Source organism: Phyllobates terribilis, unplaced genomic scaffold (genome assembly GCF_046119375.1).
Source record: "Phyllobates terribilis strain yellow unplaced genomic scaffold, ASM4611937v1 Scaffold_682__1_contigs__length_827410, whole genome shotgun sequence".
NCBI lineage: Eukaryota > Metazoa > Chordata > Amphibia > Anura > Dendrobatidae > Phyllobates > Phyllobates terribilis.
In genome coordinates this window covers 463,208-483,372 of record NW_027363442.1, presented here as the reverse complement: position 1 = coordinate 483,372, position 20,165 = coordinate 463,208, and the positions used below count along the sequence as shown (strand labels likewise).

The window sequence follows — 20,165 nt, the reverse complement described above, 5'->3', positions numbered from 1 at the left end:
ATTGCTCATATGAACCCCCACAGACTTCTCTTCTGCCAGGCAGAGGGTCACAAAACACAGTCCTTTAAGATCTTCCTCCTGAAGTCTCAGCTTGATCTGATGGTAAAAATTCTGAGATGCCACTTCAGAGGTCAGGGTAAGCACAAAGCGTCCAGGAGCATCTTGAAGTGCCAGAATGTTCTCCCTTTTCACCTGCAGGATCTCAAGCAGGACCTTCCTCACGAAGAAAGACAGGGAGAACTTGTCACGGGCTCGCTCTTCAACTTCAATCTTGAAAGAGTTCTTGATCTTCAAGTCGCCAGCTCCAGCAGAACGGAGAGTAGCCGATGTCGCCATCGCCATATTCAGATAAGTCGATCGCCTTCTTGGTTCTCTTCAGCACGCACACCCCCTATAGCAGCAGGAGGCTTAAGACAGTAGAACTGCCGATGCCTCAAGGCCGAGGATGCGATAGGCTTTGGAGTCTTCCAGCAACAACACTTGGTCGTAGCCAAAAGGCCGAGAAGCGATAACCAGAATTGGTTTCAAACTACGGAGCCACCCAAGGATCCTGAAAAGTACATTTGTGGAGATGAGCTCCTGGACTCCCGTTAAGAAGACATGTTGTCAACCTCTAGATCCCTTACATGCCTGCACTTTTCGGCTTGCTGCTGCTGCAATCCACGCGTTTTAGATCTGCATAACTCCACCTCTTTAAACACAGCACCTTCACCCCCTGCTGTTCCCACCCGCCTCAACACCGTTGGAAGGGAGGAGAACCAATTAAGGCGGGGGGTGGGGTGGAACGAGCAGCTGTCTACCCTTAGCAGGAGGGCTCCTGATTACATACCTCTCCTGCTGCTGCTGCTGCTGGCTGTCCAGCAGCAGACTGAAGGTGGCTGCTGCTGTGCACAGGTATATAAAGGCTCAGAGCCTATTATGACACGCGCAGCCAGCGTTCCATTGCCACATTCCATCTACTGCAGGCAGGATACCTGGCTGGCTGAATGTCGCTGAGAAGCTCACAGAGACCGCCATAAGCAACAGTTTAACAGAATGCCACAGACTAATCAACCAAACTTTTTGGGTTGGGTTCTCTTTTATAGTCTGCAGGCATTAAATGAAAGAAGTCAGTGTTCCAGCAGAAGGAGACAACGTTTCAGAAAAGGCATTGTAGCAAACCAAAAAAGAAATTTTAAGCGCAGCAGAGTAACCAGCGCACATACCTGTTAGCTCAGGTGAGTTTAAAAGGCTGCTGTTGATAACAAGGGCATTTGCTAAATAGATGGTGTGTGTGCAACAATATACTGAAAGGTCAATTATATTGTGCAGCTTATCTCACCACCTGTAGTTATTTAGGTGAAAGCTCCAAAATGCTTGCCTAATATGTCTGTTTATCCAAAAGGAAGTAAAAAGGGAGAGCTAGAAAGATAGCATTGCATCACATTACATGGCAATGCAATGCACAGTTGCTGAAGTTGAACCAAAATGAGCTTGTAATCTGGCTTCTGCAACTTTGAACATGAAAAATCCAATGAGGAGAAGAAAAGCAAAGCCAAAGAGTCCATCCCCAAATCCGACAAACAAGCAAAATGAACAAAAAACATTGAATTCAATTCTTTCTGATTTTAGAAACTGAATTAAAGAAGGGGTGCACCGGTCCTGGAGATACTGCAATACCAGGTCAATGCGTGGAGTGGACAGAGCAAGCTCTTTTTCCATCTCCCTGTTCTAAAAATCCATTTAATATATGGTCCCCAGATAGGGGACGTATCAGATATTAAACTGATAAGAACAGATACTACACTTGATCTTAGCCAAAAGGCCGAGAAGCGATAACCAGAATTGGTTTCAAACTACGGAGCCACCCAAGGATCCTGAAAAGTCCATTTGTGGAGATGAGCTCCTGGACTCCCGTTAAGAAGACATGTTGTCAACCTCTAGATCCCTTACATGCCTGCACTTTTCGGCTTGCTGCTGCTGCAATCCACGCGTTTTAGATCTGCATAACTCCACCTCTTTAAACACAGCACCTTCACCCCCTGCTGTTCCCACCTGCCTCAACACCGTTGGAAGGGAGGAGAACCAATTAAGGCGGGGGGTGGGGTGGAACGAGCAGCTGTCTACCCTTAGCAGGAGGGCTCCTGATTACATACCTCTCCTGCTGCTGCTGCTGCTGGCTGTCCAGCAGCAGACTGAAGGTGGCTGCTGCTGTGCACAGGTATATAAAGGCTCAGAGCCTATTATGACACGCGCAGCCAGCGTTCCATTGCCACATTCCATCTACTGCAGGCAGGATACCTGGCTGGCTGAATGTCGCTGAGAAGCTCACAGAGACCGCCATAAGCAACAGTTTAACAGAATGCCACAGACTAATCAACCAAACTTTTTGGGTTGGGTTCTCTTTTATAGTCTGCAGGCATTAAATGAAAGAAGTCAGTGTTCCAGCAGAAGGAGACAACGTTTCAGAAAAGGCATTGTAGCAAACCAAAAAAGAAATTTTAAGCGCAGCAGAGTAACCAGCGCACATACCTGTTAGCTCAGGTGAGTTTAAAAGGCTGCTGTTGATAACAAGGGCATTTGCTAAATAGATGGTGTGTGTGCAACAATATACTGAAAGGTCAATTATATTGTGCAGCTTATCTCACCACCTGTAGTTATTTAGGTGAAAGCTCCAAAATGCTTGCCTAATATGTCTGTTTATCCAAAAGGAAGTAAAAAGGGAGAGCTAGAAAGATAGCATTGCATCACATTACATGGCAATGCAATGCACAGTTGCTGAAGTTGAACCAAAATGAGCTTGTAATCTGGCTTCTGCAACTTTGAACATGAAAAATCCAATGAGGAGAAGAAAAGCAAAGCCAAAGAGTCCATCCCCAAATCCGACAAACAAGCAAAATGAACAAAAAACTTTGAATTCAATTCTTTCTGATTTTAGAAACTGCATTAAAGAAGGGGTGCACCGGTCCTGGAGATACTGCAATACCAGGTCAATGCGTGGAGTGGACAGAGCAAGCTCTTTTTCCATCTCCCTGTTCTAAAAATCCATTTAATATATGGTCCCCAGATAGGGGACGTATCAGATATTAAACTGATAAGAACAGATACTACACTTGATCTTAGCCAAAAGGCCGAGAAGCGATAACCAGAATTGGTTTCAAACTACGGAGCCACCCAAGGATCCTGAAAAGTCCATTTGTGGAGATGAGCTCCTGGACTCCCGTTAAGAAGACATGTTGTCAACCTCTAGATCCCTTACATGCCTGCACTTTTCGGCTTGCTGCTGCTGCAATCCACGCGTTTTAGATCTGCATAACTCCACCTCTTTAAACACAGCACCTTCACCCCCTGCTGTTCCCACCCGCCTCAACACCGTTGGAAGGGAGGAGAACCAATTAAGGCGGGGGGTGGGGTGGAACGAGCAGCTGTCTACCCTTAGCAGGAGGGCTCCTGATTACATACCTCTCCTGCTGCTGCTGCTGCTGGCTGTCCAGCAGCAGACTGAAAGTGGCTGCTGCTGTGCACAGGTATATAAAGGCTCAGAGCCTATTATGACACGCGCAGCCAGCGTTCCATTGCCACATTCCATCTACTGCAGGCAGGATACCTGGCTGGCTGAATGTCGCTGAGAAGCTCACAGAGACCGCCATAAGCAACAGTTTAACAGAATGCCACAGACTAATCAACCAAACTTTTTGGGTTGGGTTCTCTTTTATAGTCTGCAGGCATTAAATGAAAGAAGTCAGTGTTCCAGCAGAAGGAGACAACGTTTCAGAAAAGGCATTGTAGCAAACCAAAAAAGAAATTTTAAGCGCAGCAGAGTAACCAGCGCACATACCTGTTAGCTCAGGTGAGTTTAAAAGGCTGCTGTTGATAACAAGGGCATTTGCTAAATAGATGGTGTGTGTGCAACAATATACTGAAAGGTCAATTATATTGTGCAGCTTATCTCACCACCTGTAGTTATTTAGGTGAAAGCTCCAAAATGCTTGCCTAATATGTCTGTTTATCCAAAAGGAAGTAAAAAGGGAGAGCTAGAAAGATAGCATTGCATCACATTACATGGCAATGCAATGCACAGTTGCTGAAGTTGAACCAAAATGAGCTTGTAATCTGGCTTCTGCAACTTTGAACATGAAAAATCCAATGAGGAGAAGAAAAGCAAAGCCAAAGAGTCCATCCCCAAATCCGACAAACAAGCAAAATGAACAAAAAACATTGAATTCAATTCTTTCTGATTTTAGAAACTACATTATAGAAGGGGTGCACCGGTCCTGGAGATACTGCAATACCAGGTCAATGCGTGGAGTGGACAGAGCAAGCTCTTTTTCCATCTCCCTGTTCTAAAAATCCATTTAATATATGGTCCCCAGATAGGGGACGTATCAGATATTAAACTGATAAGAACAGATACTACACTTGATCTTAGCCAAAAGGCCGAGAAGCGATAACCAGAATTGGTTTCAAACTACGGAGCCACCCAAGGATCCTGAAAAGTCCATTTGTGGAGATGAGCTCCTGGACTCCCGTTAAGAAGACATGTTGTCAACCTCTAGATCCCTTACATGCCTGCACTTTTCGGCTTGCTGCTGCTGCAATCCACGCGTTTTAGATCTGCATAACTCTACCTCTTTAAACACAGCACCTTCACCCCCTGCTGTTCCCACCCGCCTCAACACCGTTGGAAGGGAGGAGAACCAATTAAGGCGGGGGGTGGGGTGGAACGAGCAGCTGTCTACCCTTAGCAGGAGGGCTCCTGATTACATACCTCTCCTGCTGCTGCTGCTGCTGGCTGTCCAGCAGCAGACTGAAGGTGGCTGCTGCTGTGCACAGGTATATAAAGGCTCAGAGCCTATTATGACACGCGCAGCCAGCGTTCCATTGCCACATTCCATCTACTGCAGGCAGGATACCTGGCTGGCTGAATGTCGCTGAGAAGCTCACAGAGACCGCCATAAGCAACAGTTTAACAGAATGCCACAGACTAATCAACCAAACTTTTTGGGTTGGGTTCTCTTTTATAGTCTGCAGGCATTAAATGAAAGAAGTCAGTGTTCCAGCAGAAGGAGACAACGTTTCAGAAAAGGCATTGTAGCAAACCAAAAAAGAAATTTTAAGCGCAGCAGAGTAACCAGCGCACATACCTGTTAGCTCAGGTGAGTTTAAAAGGCTGCTGTTGATAACAAGGGCATTTGCTAAATAGATGGTGTGTGTGCAACAATATACTGAAAGGTCAATTATATTGTGCAGCTTATCTCACCACCTGTAGTTATTTAGGTGAAAGCTCCAAAATGCTTGCCTAATATGTCTGTTTATCCAAAAGGAAGTAAAAAGGGAGAGCTAGAAAGATAGCATTGCATCACATTACATGGCAATGCAATGCACAGTTGCTGAAGTTGAACCAAAATGAGCTTGTAATCTGGCTTCTGCAACTTTGAACATGAAAAATCCAATGAGGAGAAGAAAAGCAAAGCCAAAGAGTCCATCCCCAAATCCGACAAACAAGCAAAATGAACAAAAAACATTGAATTCAATTCTTTCTGATTTTAGAAACTGCATTAAAGAAGGGGTGCACCGGTCCTGGAGATACTGCAATACCAGGTCAATGCGTGGAGTGGACAGAGCAAGCTCTTTTTCCATCTCCCTGTTCTAAAAATCCATTTAATATATGGTCCCCAGATAGGGGACGTATCAGATATTAAACTGATAAGAACAGATACTACACTTGATCTTAGCCAAAAGGCCGAGAAGCGATAACCAGAATTGGTTTCAAACTACGGAGCCACCCAAGGATCCTGAAAAGTCCATTTGTGGAGATGAGCTCCTGGACTCCCGTTAAGAAGACATGTTGTCAACCTCTAGATCCCTTACATGCCTGCACTTTTCGGCTTGCTGCTGCTGCAATCCACGCGTTTTAGATCTGCATAACTCTACCTCTTTAAACACAGCACCTTCACCCCCTGCTGTTCCCACCCTCCTCAACACCGTTGGAAGGGAGGAGAACCAATTAAGGCGGGGGGTGGGGTGGAACGAGCAGCTGTCTACCCTTAGCAGGAGGGCTCCTGATTACATACCTCTCCTGCTGCTGCTGCTGCTGGCTGTCCAGCAGCAGACTGAAGGTGGCTGCTGCTGTGCACAGGTATATAAAGGCTCAGAGCCTATTATGACACGCGCAGCCAGCGTTCCATTGCCACATTCCATCTACTGCAGGCAGGATACCTGGCTGGCTGAATGTCGCTGAGAAGCTCACAGAGACCGCCATAAGCAACAGTTTAACAGAATGCCACAGACTAATCAACCAAACTTTTTGGGTTGGGTTCTCTTTTATAGTCTGCAGGCATTAAATGAAAGAAGTCAGTGTTCCAGCAGAAGGAGACAACGTTTCAGAAAAGGCATTGTAGCAAACCAAAAAAGAAATTTTAAGCGCAGCAGAGTAACCAGCGCACATACCTGTTAGCTCAGGTGAGTTTAAAAGGCTGCTGTTGATAACAAGGGCATTTGCTAAATAGATGGTGTGTGTGCAACAATATACTGAAAGGTCAATTATATTGTGCAGCTTATCTCACCACCTGTAGTTATTTAGGTGAAAGCTCCAAAATGCTTGCCTAATATGTCTGTTTATCCAAAAGGAAGTAAAAAGGGAGAGCTAGAAAGATAGCATTGCATCACATTACATGGCAATGCAATGCACAGTTGCTGAAGTTGAACCAAAATGAGCTTGTAATCTGGCTTCTGCAACTTTGAACATGAAAAATCCAATGAGGAGAAGAAAAGCAAAGCCAAAGAGTCCATCCCCAAATCCGACAAACAAGCAAAATGAACAAAAAACATTGAATTCAATTCTTTCTGATTTTAGAAACTGCATTATAGAAGGGGTGCACCGGTCCTGGAGATACTGCAATACCAGGTCAATGCGTGGAGTGGACAGAGCAAGCTCTTTTTCCATCTCCCTGTTCTAAAAATCCATTTAATATATGGTCCCCAGATAGGGGACGTATCAGATATTAAACTGATAAGAACAGATACTACACTTGATCTTAGCCAAAAGGCCGAGAAGCGATAACCAGAATTGGTTTCAAACTACGGAGCCACCCAAGGATCCTGAAAAGTCCATTTGTGGAGATGAGCTCCTGGACTCCCGTTAAGAAGACATGTTGTCAACCTCTAGATCCCTTACATGCCTGCACTTTTCGGCTTGCTGCTGCTGCAATCCACGCGTTTTAGATCTGCATAACTCCACCTCTTTAAACACAGCACCTTCACCCCCTGCTGTTCCCACCCGCCTCAACACCGTTGGAAGGGAGGAGAACCAATTAAGGCGGGGGGTGGGGTGGAACGAGCAGCTGTCTACCCTTAGCAGGAGGGCTCCTGATTACATACCTCTCCTGCTGCTGCTGCTGCTGGCTGTCCAGCAGCAGACTGAAGGTGGCTGCTGCTGTGCACAGGTATATAAAGGCTCAGAGCCTATTATGACACGCGCAGCCAGCGTTCCATTGCCACATTCCATCTACTGCAGGCAGGATACCTGGCTGGCTGAATGTCGCTGAGAAGCTCACAGAGACCGCCATAAGCAACAGTTTAACAGAATGCCACAGACTAATCAACCAAACTTTTTGGGTTGGGTTCTCTTTTATAGTCTGCAGGCATTAAATGAAAGAAGTCAGTGTTCCAGCAGAAGGAGACAACGTTTCAGAAAAGGCATTGTAGCAAACCAAAAAAGAAATTTTAAGCGCAGCAGAGTAACCAGCGCACATACCTGTTAGCTCAGGTGAGTTTAAAAGGCTGCTGTTGATAACAAGGGCATTTGCTAAATAGATGGTGTGTGTGCAACAATATACTGAAAGGTCAATTATATTGTGCAGCTTATCTCACCACCTGTAGTTATTTAGGTGAAAGCTCCAAAATGCTTGCCTAATATGTCTGTTTATCCAAAAGGAAGTAAAAAGGGAGAGCTAGAAAGATAGCATTGCATCACATTACATGGCAATGCAATGCACAGTTGCGGAGGTTGAACAAAAATGAGCTTGTAATCTGGCTTCTGCAACTTTGAACATGAAAAATCCAATGAGGAGAAGAAAAGCAAAGCCAAAGAGTCCATCCCCAAATCCGACAAACAAGCAAAATGAACAAAAAACATTGAATTCAATTCTTTCTGATTTTAGAAACTGCATTAAAGAAGGGGTGCACCGGTCCTGGAGATACTGCAATACCAGGTCAATGCGTGGAGTGGACAGAGCAAGCTCTTTTTCCATCTCCCTGTTCTAAAAATCCATTTAATATATGGTCCCCAGATAGGGGACGTATCAGATATTAAACTGATAAGAACAGATACTACACTTGATCTTAGCCAAAAGGCCGAGAAGCGATAACCAGAATTGGTTTCAAACTACGGAGCCACCCAAGGATCCTGAAAAGTCCATTTGTGGAGATGAGCTCCTGGACTCCCGTTAAGAAGACATGTTGTCAACCTCTAGATCCCTTACATGCCTGCACTTTTCGGCTTGCTGCTGCTGCAATCCACGCGTTTTAGATCTGCATAACTCCACCTCTTTAAACACAGCACCTTCACCCCCTGCTGTTCCCACCCGCCTCAACACTGTTGGAAGGGAGGAGAACCAATTAAGGCGGGGGGTGGGGTGGAACGAGCAGCTGTCTACCCTTAGCAGGAGGGCTCCTGATTACATACCTCTCCTGCTGCTGCTGCTGCTGGCTGTCCAGCAGCAGACTGAAGGTGGCTGCTGCTGTGCACAGGTATATAAAGGCTCAGAGCCTATTATGACACGCGCAGCCAGCGTTCCATTGCCACATTCCATCTACTGCAGGCAGGATACCTGGCTGGCTGAATGTCGCTGAGAAGCTCACAGAGACCGCCATAAGCAACAGTTTAACAGAATGCCACAGACTAATCAACCAAACTTTTTGGGTTGGGTTCTCTTTTATAGTCTGCAGGCATTAAATGAAAGAAGTCAGTGTTCCAGCAGAAGGAGACAACGTTTCAGAAAAGGCATTGTAGCAAACCAAAAAAGAAATTTTAAGCGCAGCAGAGTAACCAGCGCACATACCTGTTAGCTCAGGTGAGTTTAAAAGGCTGCTGTTGATAACAAGGGCATTTGCTAAATAGATGGTGTGTGTGCAACAATATACTGAAAGGTCAATTATATTGTGCAGCTTATCTCACCACCTGTAGTTATTTAGGTGAAAGCTCCAAAATGCTTGCCTAATATGTCTGTTTATCCAAAAGGAAGTAAAAAGGGAGAGCTAGAAAGATAGCATTGCATCACATTACATGGCAATGCAATGCACAGTTGCTGAAGTTGAACCAAAATGAGCTTGTAATCTGGCTTCTGCAACTTTGAACATGAGAAATCCAATGAGGAGAAGAAAAGCAAAGCCAAAGAGTCCATCCCCAAATCCGACAAACAAGCAAAATGAACAAAAAACATTGAATTCAATTCTTTCTGATTTTAGAAACTGCATTAAAGAAGGGGTGCACCGGTCCTGGAGATACTGCAATACCAGGTCAATGCGTGGAGTGGACAGAGCAAGCTCTTTTTCCATCTCCCTGTTCTAAAAATCCATTTAATATATGGTCCCCAGATAGGGGACGTATCAGATATTAAACTGATAAGAACAGATACTACACTTGATCTTAGCCAAAAGGCCGAGAAGCGATAACCAGAATTGGTTTCAAACTACGGAGCCACCCAAGGATCCTGAAAAGTCCATTTGTGGAGATGAGCTCCTGGACTCCCGTTAAGAAGACATGTTGTCAACCTCTAGATCCCTTACATGCCTGCACTTTTCGGCTTGCTGCTGCTGCAATCCACACGTTTTAGATCTGCATAACTCCACCTCTTTAAACACAGCACCTTCACCCCCTGCTGTTCCCACCCGCCTCAACACCGTTGGAAGGGAGGAGAACCAATTAAGGCGGGGGGTGGGGTGGAACGAGCAGCTGTCTACCCTTAGCAGGAGGGCTCCTGATTACATACCTCTCCTGCTGCTGCTGCTGCTGGCTGTCCAGCAGCAGACTGAAGGTGGCTGCTGCTGTGCACAGGTATATAAAGGCTCAGAGCCTATTATGACACGCGCAGCCAGCGTTCCATTGCCACATTCCATCTACTGCAGGCAGGATACCTGGCTGGCTGAATGTCGCTGAGAAGCTCACAGAGACCGCCATAAGCAACAGTTTAACAGAATGCCACAGACTAATCAACCAAACTTTTTGGGTTGGGTTCTCTTTTATAGTCTGCAGGCATTAAATGAAAGAAGTCAGTGTTCCAGCAGAAGGAGACAACGTTTCAGAAAAGGCATTGTAGCAAACCAAAAAAGAAATTTTAAGCGCAGCAGAGTAACCAGCGCACATACCTGTTAGCTCAGGTGAGTTTAAAAGGCTGCTGTTGATAACAAGGGCATTTGCTAAATAGATGGTGTGTGTGCAACAATATACTGAAAGGTCAATTATATCATAGAATCATAGAATCATAGAATGGTAGAGTTGGAAGGGACCTCCTGGGTCATCTGGTCCAACCCCCTGCTCAAAGCAGGATTCACTAGATCATCTCAGACAGATGTCTGTCCAGCCTCTGTTTGAAGACGTCCATTGAAGGGGAACTCACCACCTCTCGTGGCAGCCTGTTCCACTCATTAATCACCCTAACTGTCAAAAAGTTTTTTCTAATATCTAATCTGTGTCTCCTCCCATTTAGTTTCATCCCATTGCTTCTAGTCTTTCCTTGTGCAAATGAGAATAAAGATGATCCTTCTACAATGTGACAGCCCTTGACATATTTGTAGACAGCTATTAAATCTCCTCTCAGTCTTCTTTTTTGCAAGCTAAACATTCCCAAATCCTGCAACCGTTCCTCATAGGACATGGTTTGCAGACCAGTCACCATTCTGGTCGCTCTTCTCTGAACTTGCTCCAGTTTGTCTATGTCTTTTTAAAATGTGGTGCCCAAAACTGTACACAGTATTCCAGATGAGGTCTGACCAAAGAGGAGTAAAGACCGATAATGACTTCACGTGATCTAGACTGTATGCTTCTGTTAATACATCCCAATATTGTGCAGCTTATCTCACCACCTGTAGTTATTTAGGTGAAAGCTCCAAAATGCTTGCCTAATATGTCTGTTTATCCAAAAGGAAGTAAAAAGGGAGAGCTAGAAAGATAGCATTGCATCACATTACATGGCAATGCAATGCACAGTTGCTGAAGTTGAACCAAAATGAGCTTGTAATCTGGCTTCTGCAACTTTGAACATGAAAAATCCAATGAGGAGAAGAAAAGCAAAGCCAAAGAGTCCATCCCCAAATCCGACAAACAAGCAAAATGAACAAAAAACATTGAATTCAATTTTTTCTGATTTTAGAAACTGCATTAAAGAAGGGGTGCACCGGTCCTGGAGATACTGCAATACCAGGTCAATGCGTGGAGTGGACAGAGCAAGCTCTTTTTCCATCTCCCTGTTCTAAAAATCCATTTAATATATGGTCCCCAGATAGGGGACGTATCAGATATTAAACTGATAAGAACAGATAAGGTTTCAACATAAATTTATTCAGATATAAAAAAGTACAAAAACACATTATTCTTATTTACAGCGTTAATAGAGCTCTTTCCACAGATATTATTAGTACAAAATAGTATTCCACATGTAAAAACACCATCTTCTATTCGCTTCGTGTTTACCCACATCTTTGACATCTTTCAAATAATAAATATACATTTCGCTAAAAACCATTCTAATACAATCATTGATGGAAATACAGTCACGTTTGAACAACAAAATATTCCTCACTTTCCACATAGCACTTTTTGCACAATTTATTATACACCAGCATATTTTGGTTTGATGTAAAGTTGGGCAATTAAAAAGTCCGTATAAAACATATTCGTGACAAAAGTCTTTCAGACCACAAACCCATTTCAAAAGCACCCCCAGTCTCCGCCAAAGTTCTTGCGCATAAAAACAGTTCCAAAACAGATGTAAAACCGTCTCATCACTTCCACACGAGTCTCTAGGACATTTTGCCCGCGCCGCCAGGCCTCTCCTGTGCTGAAAGTCTCTAGTTGGGAGGCACTGGTGGACGGACATCCAGGCAAGGTCTTTATGAATATTTGCGAGAAACTTTCCAAACACATTCCTCCAGACTCGCTTGGATCTGCTCCAGGAAAAGTTGATTACTTCAGATACTCTTTCTTCCCTTCTCAGATGAGTTATCAATTTCCTTCGGTCTTGAAGAATATCAGTATCCAAGTCTCTTAATTTATAATTTCTACATACTTTCTCTAAGATGATAAGATGCTTTGGGGGACATAATAAAACAGGCGAAGATAAGGATGGCCGTAGCCATCTCTTAAAAACATAACCACAAGTATATTTTAAAAACAGACTAAAAACACTGTTAGAATTAAGAAGCTTAAAACAGAAACAGAAGAAATTTATATACAAAAACATGCTCAAATCCGGGACATCCTTTCCACCATTTTGATGCCTTTTATACATTTCTGTGCGTTTTACTTTTTCCATCTTCGAGCCCCAAATAAATATAAACATGCAGCGAGTCAGCTTTTTGAGCATTAAGTCGGAGGGAGGGTACACAATTGCAACATATAACATCATTGGCAATAATACAGACTTAATAATTAGAACTTTCCCTTCGATTGACAAACTACGCAAATTCCAAAAGGATAGTTTCTTCACCATTTTCTCCTGGACCTCCCCCCAACTCACAACCCCGTCATTTTCTTTATTAAAAGTAATGCCCAAAATTTTAACTTTATCACACTTCATTTTGACTGCTGGTAGGTCCACTGTATCCCAGGAACCAATTGTCAAACACTCAGTTTTATTAAAATTCAACTTAAAACCTGAAGCCTGACTAAAAAAACTGGTACACCTCACCACCCTCCGGAGGGAAGCAGGATCCGTGCAGATGGCAGTAACATCGTCCATATACCCGAAGACTTTAATTTGGGCCCCCCCTCCACCCGGAACAGGGACCCCACGGATCACTTTATCTTTCCTAATTTGGCATAATAAAGGCTCCATAGCACAAATAAACAGGATCGGGGACAAAGGGCAGCCCTGCTTCACTCCGGATTCCAGCGGTATTTCACCTGTTAAGAAGCCATTAACAGAGATTTGACAATATGAATCTTTATACAAAATCTTAATTAGAGACATGATAAAATCCGGGATCGCCATCTTCTTTAAAACACTAAAAAGATACTTGTGCGATACCCTGTCGAACGCCTTCTCAAAGTCCAGCGCCAACAGGGCTAAATTCTGACCACGATCCCTAGTATACCATATTGCATCTCTTATGACATTTAACACCTCCGCAATACTCCTTCCCGGTACACCACAAACTTGTTCTGGTTGTATCAACTTATCAATTATCATTTTAAGCCGGCATGCAATAAATTTGGCTAATACTTTATAATCCATGTTGAGGAGGGTGATAGGCCTCCAATTTGCAAGGTCCTCACGAGCCCCTTTCTTTTTAAAGATCAAGGACACTATTCCCCTCCTCCATCCCTTGGGCAACCGTTTACACTTAAAAACCTCCTTAAAAAGTGCTAAAAGATCATCCTTTAAAATATCCCAGAAAGTCAGATAAAATTCGACGGGGAGACCGTCTGCTCCCGGAGCTTTGCCCTTTGAAAAACTTTTAAAAATGTTAAAAAGTTCCTCTAAGCTAAAATCCCGTATTAAAAACTCCTGATCTGACTGATTCAACTTAAAATCTAGGACATTAAGAGCATCTTGTAAAAAGGAATCATCCACACTTTTCTCACTAAAAAGGAGTCGGTAAAAATCAAAAGCCACGTTCTTCATGCCCTGTATAGTGGATTCTTCACCTAAACAAGTAATCGCATCTTTCCTCTCCATTGCTTTTTTAAAAAAGAAGCGTGTACATTTTTCATCTTCTTCTAACTGCTTTACCTTTGAATTAAAAATAACCTCTCTCCCCTTCTGCTCCAAAAGTGTATGTATTTCTGCTTTTAGGCTGACAATGTCTTCCTCCACCTCCAACCCAATCTCTTTAAATTTATAAAGTGTCTGCAGCCTAGTATTTAGATTTGAGAAAAATTGTTTTTTCTGTCTTGATTTCTTCCTCCCTGCCGTGATAAAAAAAAGCCTAATTTTATTTTTAATCTTTTCCCACCAAGACAACATTTTTATATAAGGAGGCCTATGTTGTCTCCATTCCTGGTAGGCTGTACAAAAATCCGACCTTATCTGAGGATCCTCCAGCAGATGTGTCCCCAAACGCCACAGTCCTTTGTTTATTCTCTGCTCTCCTTGGTATTCTAACTGTAATTTTAACATTTTGTGATCGGAAAATAAATTAGACATTAGATCAAACATCACCGGCTTAAAATCCACAGATAAAAACATAAAATCGATCCTAGAGGCCACTCCCCGACCGGACCATGTAAATCCAGGGTCCGTCGGTGAAAGAGACCTCCAGGCATCGCATAGCTTAAAATCAGTTTGAAAATTTTTTAGCAGAAAACATGACTTATCCAACTTACGGAGAGGGTCCCCTCCTACTCGTTGTTCGCCGACACTAAGGCAGTTGAAATCCCCACCTATCAGGAGGGGAGAAGACCCAACACAAAATACAGGCAAAATTTCAAACAATTGGATGCGCTCTTGCTTGTCGGGAGGAGCATACACATTAATTATGCGAAAACTAAAATTATTAATATGCAAATGTACTAACATTGCCCTGCCTGGTGTAATCTCTGTAACAGAGGAAAACACGATGTTATTACCACGACAGAGCAAACCCACTCCAGCAGACCTATTCACATTTGAGCCGGACCACACTGACGGTCCCGACTTCCAATCCTTTTTAAGCTCGTCATAATTAATTGAGTGTTGTAGTCCACATTCCTGCAATAAACACACATCAAAGTCTAAAGTCTCTAAATATTGAAAAAGAGCAGCCCTGCGAACAGGGCTCTTTAAAGATCTCACATTCAGTGAGAGGCATTTTATGGACGGCATTAAAGTCAAGGTGGGAGGGAGTCATCCAGAATCATCTTGACCTGTTCAGGACTATGATCCAACAGTGCCTCCAAGATCCCTGACTCCGGGGAAAAGGAAATGTTCATTGGATCCGAGGCAGTGACCGGGTATCCAGCTCCTGCTCCCTGCAGCCACAAATCACCGACACCCAAGGAAACATCCGGTGAATCCGGACAGACATCCGCACGCATCTTTTTCCCGCTGGGTTCAGGTAGGTCACTAGTGCAATCTTCTCCCACTACTGCCTCATGGTCTCTCTTCTCGAGGTCGTCACCTAGGGAAAAACACACTGCGTCCTGCTGGCTCGACACTTGAATAGCATCTGGGGCCTTCGCAGCAGGGCCCACCAGTGCCAACATACTGGGGGCACCCTGCTCCAGCACACCAGAAACACACACATCTTCAGGGGCCATCGACACAGAGACACCCTCCCGAACAGAAGAGCATCCCTGCTCCGGTCCCTGGACGGACCGCCCATAGTCCCCTTTTTGCGGGGGCTTCTTCTTTGCCACCTCCACTACAGAGGGGCCAGTAGAGCTTAGCTCAGTCCTGTCAAGGGGATCCTCCCCGACGGACACTGAGGGGCGAGCTAGAGATTGTCTTCGCCGGGGACCCCCAGTTGCCTCTGCATATGTCCGTACCTTGGTTCTCTGGGGGCAACTCCGGAATACATGTCCATCCTCCCCGCACAGATTACACTGTTTCTTGTGAGGACAGTCTTTCGTCAAGTGTCCATACTGGCTGCAATTATTACAACGGGCAGCCCTCCTCTCCTGGCAAGCGTCTTGGGTATGCCCCATTGTGCCACAATTCCTACAATACAAGGGCATACCTTGATAGAAGAGGTATCCTCGGCTCTTCCCGATTGTGAAGGTGGAGGGAGGGTGCTGTGTTCCTCCGACTCCCGTTGGATCCTTCTTTAATCGTGCCAGGAACCTCCGCTTCCCACACCAAAAATTAACTGCATTTTTAATTTTTCCTAAAAAGGACACGTCATCGCAATAGCGACGCAAGAAAGTCAAAATATCCAGCACTTCCACAAAAGGGTTAGGGAAGTGAACCACAATCTGGACTTCTTCATAAACAAATAATAAGGAAAAAATCAAACCTTCCATTTCGTCCATGTGGCTATTTTCGTTCACTTTCTGGACCAGTTGTTGGCAGCACCCTTGACTCCTAAAAGTGATGGTGTAGGTACCTTTCGATTCGTTGTCCTGGAAGCAGAAGATGTCCTCTCTACTAAATCCCAGAAGTCCAAGAAGGATGATGTTGCAAACATACTGGATGTTTTTCTCACAGCGAAACTTCTCCAAAACGTCAATTCGCACTGTATTTCTCATCCGGGGTTCACCCGATGCATATGACAGCACAGCCGGCATCTCTTCCAAAAAAAGTACGCCAACTACGGAAAGAAAAAAAAGGCATATGCCTTTTTAGGGGATCACTTCCCGTTGCTCCCGGACTAAGCCTCTCTCCCTATAGCAGCAGGGGGGTGAAGTCCCTCCGAAGAGGAACGATCCCCCCAGGCCGAGAGAGAGGGTACCGGAAGCACCCAGATAGACAACAACCAAACAGACAAGCTGTAAGATCGAAGCCAAAAGGCCGAGAAGCGATAATCAGAATTGGTTTCAAACTACGGAGCCACCCAAGGATCCTGAAAAGTCCATTTGTGGAGATGAGCTCCTGGACTCCCGTTAAGAAGACATGTTGTCAACCTCTAGATCCCTTACATGCCTGCACTTTTCGGCTTGCTGCTGCTGCAATCCACGCGTTTTAGATCTGCATAACTCCACCTCTTTAAACACAGCACCTTCACCCCCTGCTGTTCCCACCCGCCTCAACACCGTTGGAAGGGAGGAGAACCAATTAAGGCGGGGGGTGGGGTGGAACGAGCAGCTGTCTACCCTTAGCAGGAGGGCTCCTGATTACATACCTCTCCTGCTGCTGCTGCTGCTGGCTGTCCAGCAGCAGACTGAAGGTGGCTGCTGCTGTGCACAGGTATATAAAGGCTCAGAGCCTATTATGACACGCGCAGCCAGCGTTCCATTGCCACATTCCATCTACTGCAGGCAGGATACCTGGCTGGCTGAATGTCGCTGAGAAGCTCACAGAGACCGCCATAAGCAACAGTTTAACAGAATGCCACAGACTAATCAACCAAACTTTTTGGGTTGGGTTCTCTTTTATAGTCTGCAGGCATTAAATGAAAGAAGTCAGTGTTCCAGCAGAAGGAGACAACGTTTCAGAAAAGGCATTGTAGCAAACCAAAAAAGAAATTTTAAGCGCAGCAGAGTAACCAGCGCACATACCTGTTAGCTCAGGTGAGTTTAAAAGGCTGCTGTTGATAACAAGGGCATTTGCTAAATAGATGGTGTGTGTGCAACAATATACTGAAAGGTCAATTATATTGTGCAGCTTATCTCACCACCTGTAGTTATTTAGGTGAAAGCTCCAAAATGCTTGCCTAATATGTCTGTTTATCCAAAAGGAAGTAAAAAGGGAGAGCTAGAAAGATAGCATTGCATCACATTACATGGCAATGCAATGCACAGTTGCGGAGGTTGAACCAAAATGAGCTTGTAATCTGGCTTCTGCAACTTTGAACATGAAAAATCCAATGAGGAGAAGAAAAGCAAAGCCAAAGAGTCCATCCCCAAATCCGACAAACAAGCAAAATGAACAAAAAACATTGAATTCAATTCTTTCTGATTTTAGAAACTGCATTAAAGAAGGGGTGCACCGGTCCTGGAGATACTGCAATACCAGGTCAATGCGTGGAGTGGACAGAGCAAGCTCTTTTTCCATCTCCCTGTTCTAAAAATCCATTTAATATATGGTCCCCAGATAGGGGACGTATCAGATATTAAACTGATAAGAACAGATACTACACTTGATCTTAGCCAAAAGGCCGAGAAGCGATAACCAGAATTGGTTTCAAACTACGGAGCCACCCAAGGATCCTGAAAAGTCCATTTGTGGAGATGAGCTCCTGGACTCCCGTTAAGAAGACATGTTGTCAACCTCTAGATCCCTTACATGCCTGCACTTTTCGGCTTGCTGCTGCTGCAATCCACGCGTTTTAGATCTGCATAACTCCACCTCTTTAAACACAGCACCTTCACCCCCTGCTGTTCCCACCCGCCTCAACACCGTTGGAAGGGAGGAGAACCAATTAAGGCGGGGGGTGGGGTGGAACGAGCAGCTGTCTACCCTTAGCAGGAGGGCTCCTGATTACATACCTCTCCTGCTGCTGCTGCTGCTGGCTGTCCAGCAGCAGACTGAAGGTGGCTGCTGCTGTGCACAGGTATATAAAGGCTTAGAGCCTATTATGACACGCGCAGCCAGCGTTCCATTGCCACATTCCATCTACTGCAGGCAGGATACCTGGCTGGCTGAATGTCGCTGAGAAGCTCACAGAGACCGCCATAAGCAACAGTTTAACAGAATGCCACAGACTAATCAACCAAACTTTTTGGGTTGGGTTCTCTTTTATAGTCTGCAGGCATTAAATGAAAGAAGTCAGTGTTCCAGCAGAAGGAGACAACGTTTCAGAAAAGGCATTGTAGCAAACCAAAAAAGAAATTTTAAGCGCAGCAGAGTAACCAGCGCACATACCTGTTAGCTCAGGTGAGTTTAAAAGGCTGCTGTTGATAACAAGGGCATTTGCTAAATAGATGGTGTGTGTGCAACAATATACTGAAAGGTCAATTATATTGTGCAGCTTATCTCACCACCTGTAGTTATTTAGGTGAAAGCTCCAAAATGCTTGCCTAATATGTCTGTTTATCCAAAAGGAAGTAAAAAGGGAGAGCTAGAAAGATAGCATTGCATCACATTACATGGCAATGCAATGCACAGTTGCTGAAGTTGAACCAAAATGAGCTTGTAATCTGGCTTCTGCAACTTTGAACATGAAAAATCCAATGAGGAGAAGAAAAGCAAAGCCAAAGAGTCCATCCCCAAATCCGACAAACAAGCAAAATGAACAAAAAACATTGAATTCAATTCTTTCTGATTTTAGAAACTGCATTAAAGAAGGGGTGCACCGGTCCTGGAGATACTGCAATACCAGGTCAATGCGTGGAGTGGACAGAGCAAGCTCTTTTTCCATCTCCCTGTTCTAAAAATCCATTTAATATATGGTCCCCAGATAGGGGACGTATCAGATATTAAACTGATAAGAACAGATTTTTTTTTTTTTTTTTTTCCTCAGATTAAGACCCACATTAATTTATGCATCATAGCGCATATTCACATAACGGGTTCTCAAATCATCATTCGGAAAAACAAAAACAAAATCCCAAAAAACACAACCCTGCAATTAACTGTTACTTACTGTAAGAAGTCCAATGTGAAAAGTTCCAGAGTGCTTCTGCTGCTGTCTCACCATACTTCTTTTTATCCAATAAATAGGCATAAAACAGTCTAGCAAGAAAAATCTTTCTGCATTCCATGGGGGAAAAAACAATCTTTTTAAAAATCACCAAATTCCGAACGTCCCATAAAACCTCTTTATATATGACAAAAATAATCCAGCTTGCCCGCTTCCTTTGCGAGTACTTAAAATCTTGACCTATTAAAATCCTTTCAAAATCGAAACAATGAAAACCAACTAAAGCAACAAACATACGTGACAACAAGGTAAAAACTTTTTTAGCAAAAAAACAGTCCCAAAAAATATGCTGTATTGTTTCCACCTTATTGCAACCTTCCCTAGGACATAGTTCTTGAACCTTTATCCCCCGGTCATTCAAAAAAGCCCTTGTTGGCAAGCATCCATGCAACGCCATCCAGGTTACATCCTTCTGTCTGTTGCTGATTCCACGCATGAAAAAAAGCTTCCACACCTGTCCAGACTGTGCATTATTACAAAACGGCACATCACATAACATCTCCTTCTTCTTAATACCTGAGACAATCAGTTTTTTGTCCGGTCTAACCATGGAGCTTATCCCATTTTGATCATAGAAGGACCTAAGCACCACATAAAAAAACGGTATCACAAACGAAACTGGTTTTCTTAAATCCTTCTCACACCAGCTCCATTTCTGGAAAAGCCGTCCTGCTAAATATTTGCACATGTCCGCAGTCCTGTTATTGCACTGGGATAATTTATAAATGTTCAAAAAATAATGCATTCTT

At 44.1% G+C, this 20,165-nt stretch overlaps 10 non-coding genes across 10 annotated transcripts; all 10 read right to left on the bottom strand.

The window, feature by feature from the left end:
• Nucleotides 1-1,625: 1,625 nt before the first annotated feature.
• Nucleotides 1,626-1,816, bottom strand: LOC141235513 (U2 spliceosomal RNA). The gene has a single exon (XR_012301286.1). It is a non-coding gene; the product is annotated as a U2 spliceosomal RNA (small nuclear RNA).
• Nucleotides 1,817-2,931: 1,115 nt separating this feature from the next.
• Nucleotides 2,932-3,122, bottom strand: LOC141235512 (U2 spliceosomal RNA). Its single transcript, XR_012301285.1, has one exon. It is a non-coding gene; the product is annotated as a U2 spliceosomal RNA (small nuclear RNA).
• A 1,115-nt stretch (nt 3,123-4,237) lies between these two features.
• Nucleotides 4,238-4,428, bottom strand: LOC141235511 (U2 spliceosomal RNA). The gene has a single exon (XR_012301284.1). It is a non-coding gene; the product is annotated as a U2 spliceosomal RNA (small nuclear RNA).
• Nucleotides 4,429-5,543: 1,115 nt separating this feature from the next.
• On the bottom strand, nt 5,544-5,734 carry LOC141235510 (U2 spliceosomal RNA). The gene has a single exon (XR_012301283.1). It is a non-coding gene; the product is annotated as a U2 spliceosomal RNA (small nuclear RNA).
• A 1,115-nt stretch (nt 5,735-6,849) lies between these two features.
• On the bottom strand, nt 6,850-7,040 carry LOC141235509 (U2 spliceosomal RNA). The gene has a single exon (XR_012301282.1). It is a non-coding gene; the product is annotated as a U2 spliceosomal RNA (small nuclear RNA).
• A 1,115-nt stretch (nt 7,041-8,155) lies between these two features.
• On the bottom strand, nt 8,156-8,346 carry LOC141235508 (U2 spliceosomal RNA). Its single transcript, XR_012301281.1, has one exon. It is a non-coding gene; the product is annotated as a U2 spliceosomal RNA (small nuclear RNA).
• A 1,115-nt stretch (nt 8,347-9,461) lies between these two features.
• Nucleotides 9,462-9,652, bottom strand: LOC141235506 (U2 spliceosomal RNA). Its single transcript, XR_012301279.1, has one exon. It is a non-coding gene; the product is annotated as a U2 spliceosomal RNA (small nuclear RNA).
• A 1,713-nt stretch (nt 9,653-11,365) lies between these two features.
• On the bottom strand, nt 11,366-11,548 carry LOC141235748 (U2 spliceosomal RNA). Its single transcript, XR_012301513.1, has one exon. It is a non-coding gene; the product is annotated as a U2 spliceosomal RNA (small nuclear RNA).
• A 6,204-nt stretch (nt 11,549-17,752) lies between these two features.
• On the bottom strand, nt 17,753-17,943 carry LOC141235505 (U2 spliceosomal RNA). The gene has a single exon (XR_012301278.1). It is a non-coding gene; the product is annotated as a U2 spliceosomal RNA (small nuclear RNA).
• Nucleotides 17,944-19,058: 1,115 nt separating this feature from the next.
• LOC141235775 (U2 spliceosomal RNA) lies at nt 19,059-19,258 on the bottom strand. The gene has a single exon (XR_012301535.1). It is a non-coding gene; the product is annotated as a U2 spliceosomal RNA (small nuclear RNA).
• Nucleotides 19,259-20,165: the final 907 nt, after the last annotated feature.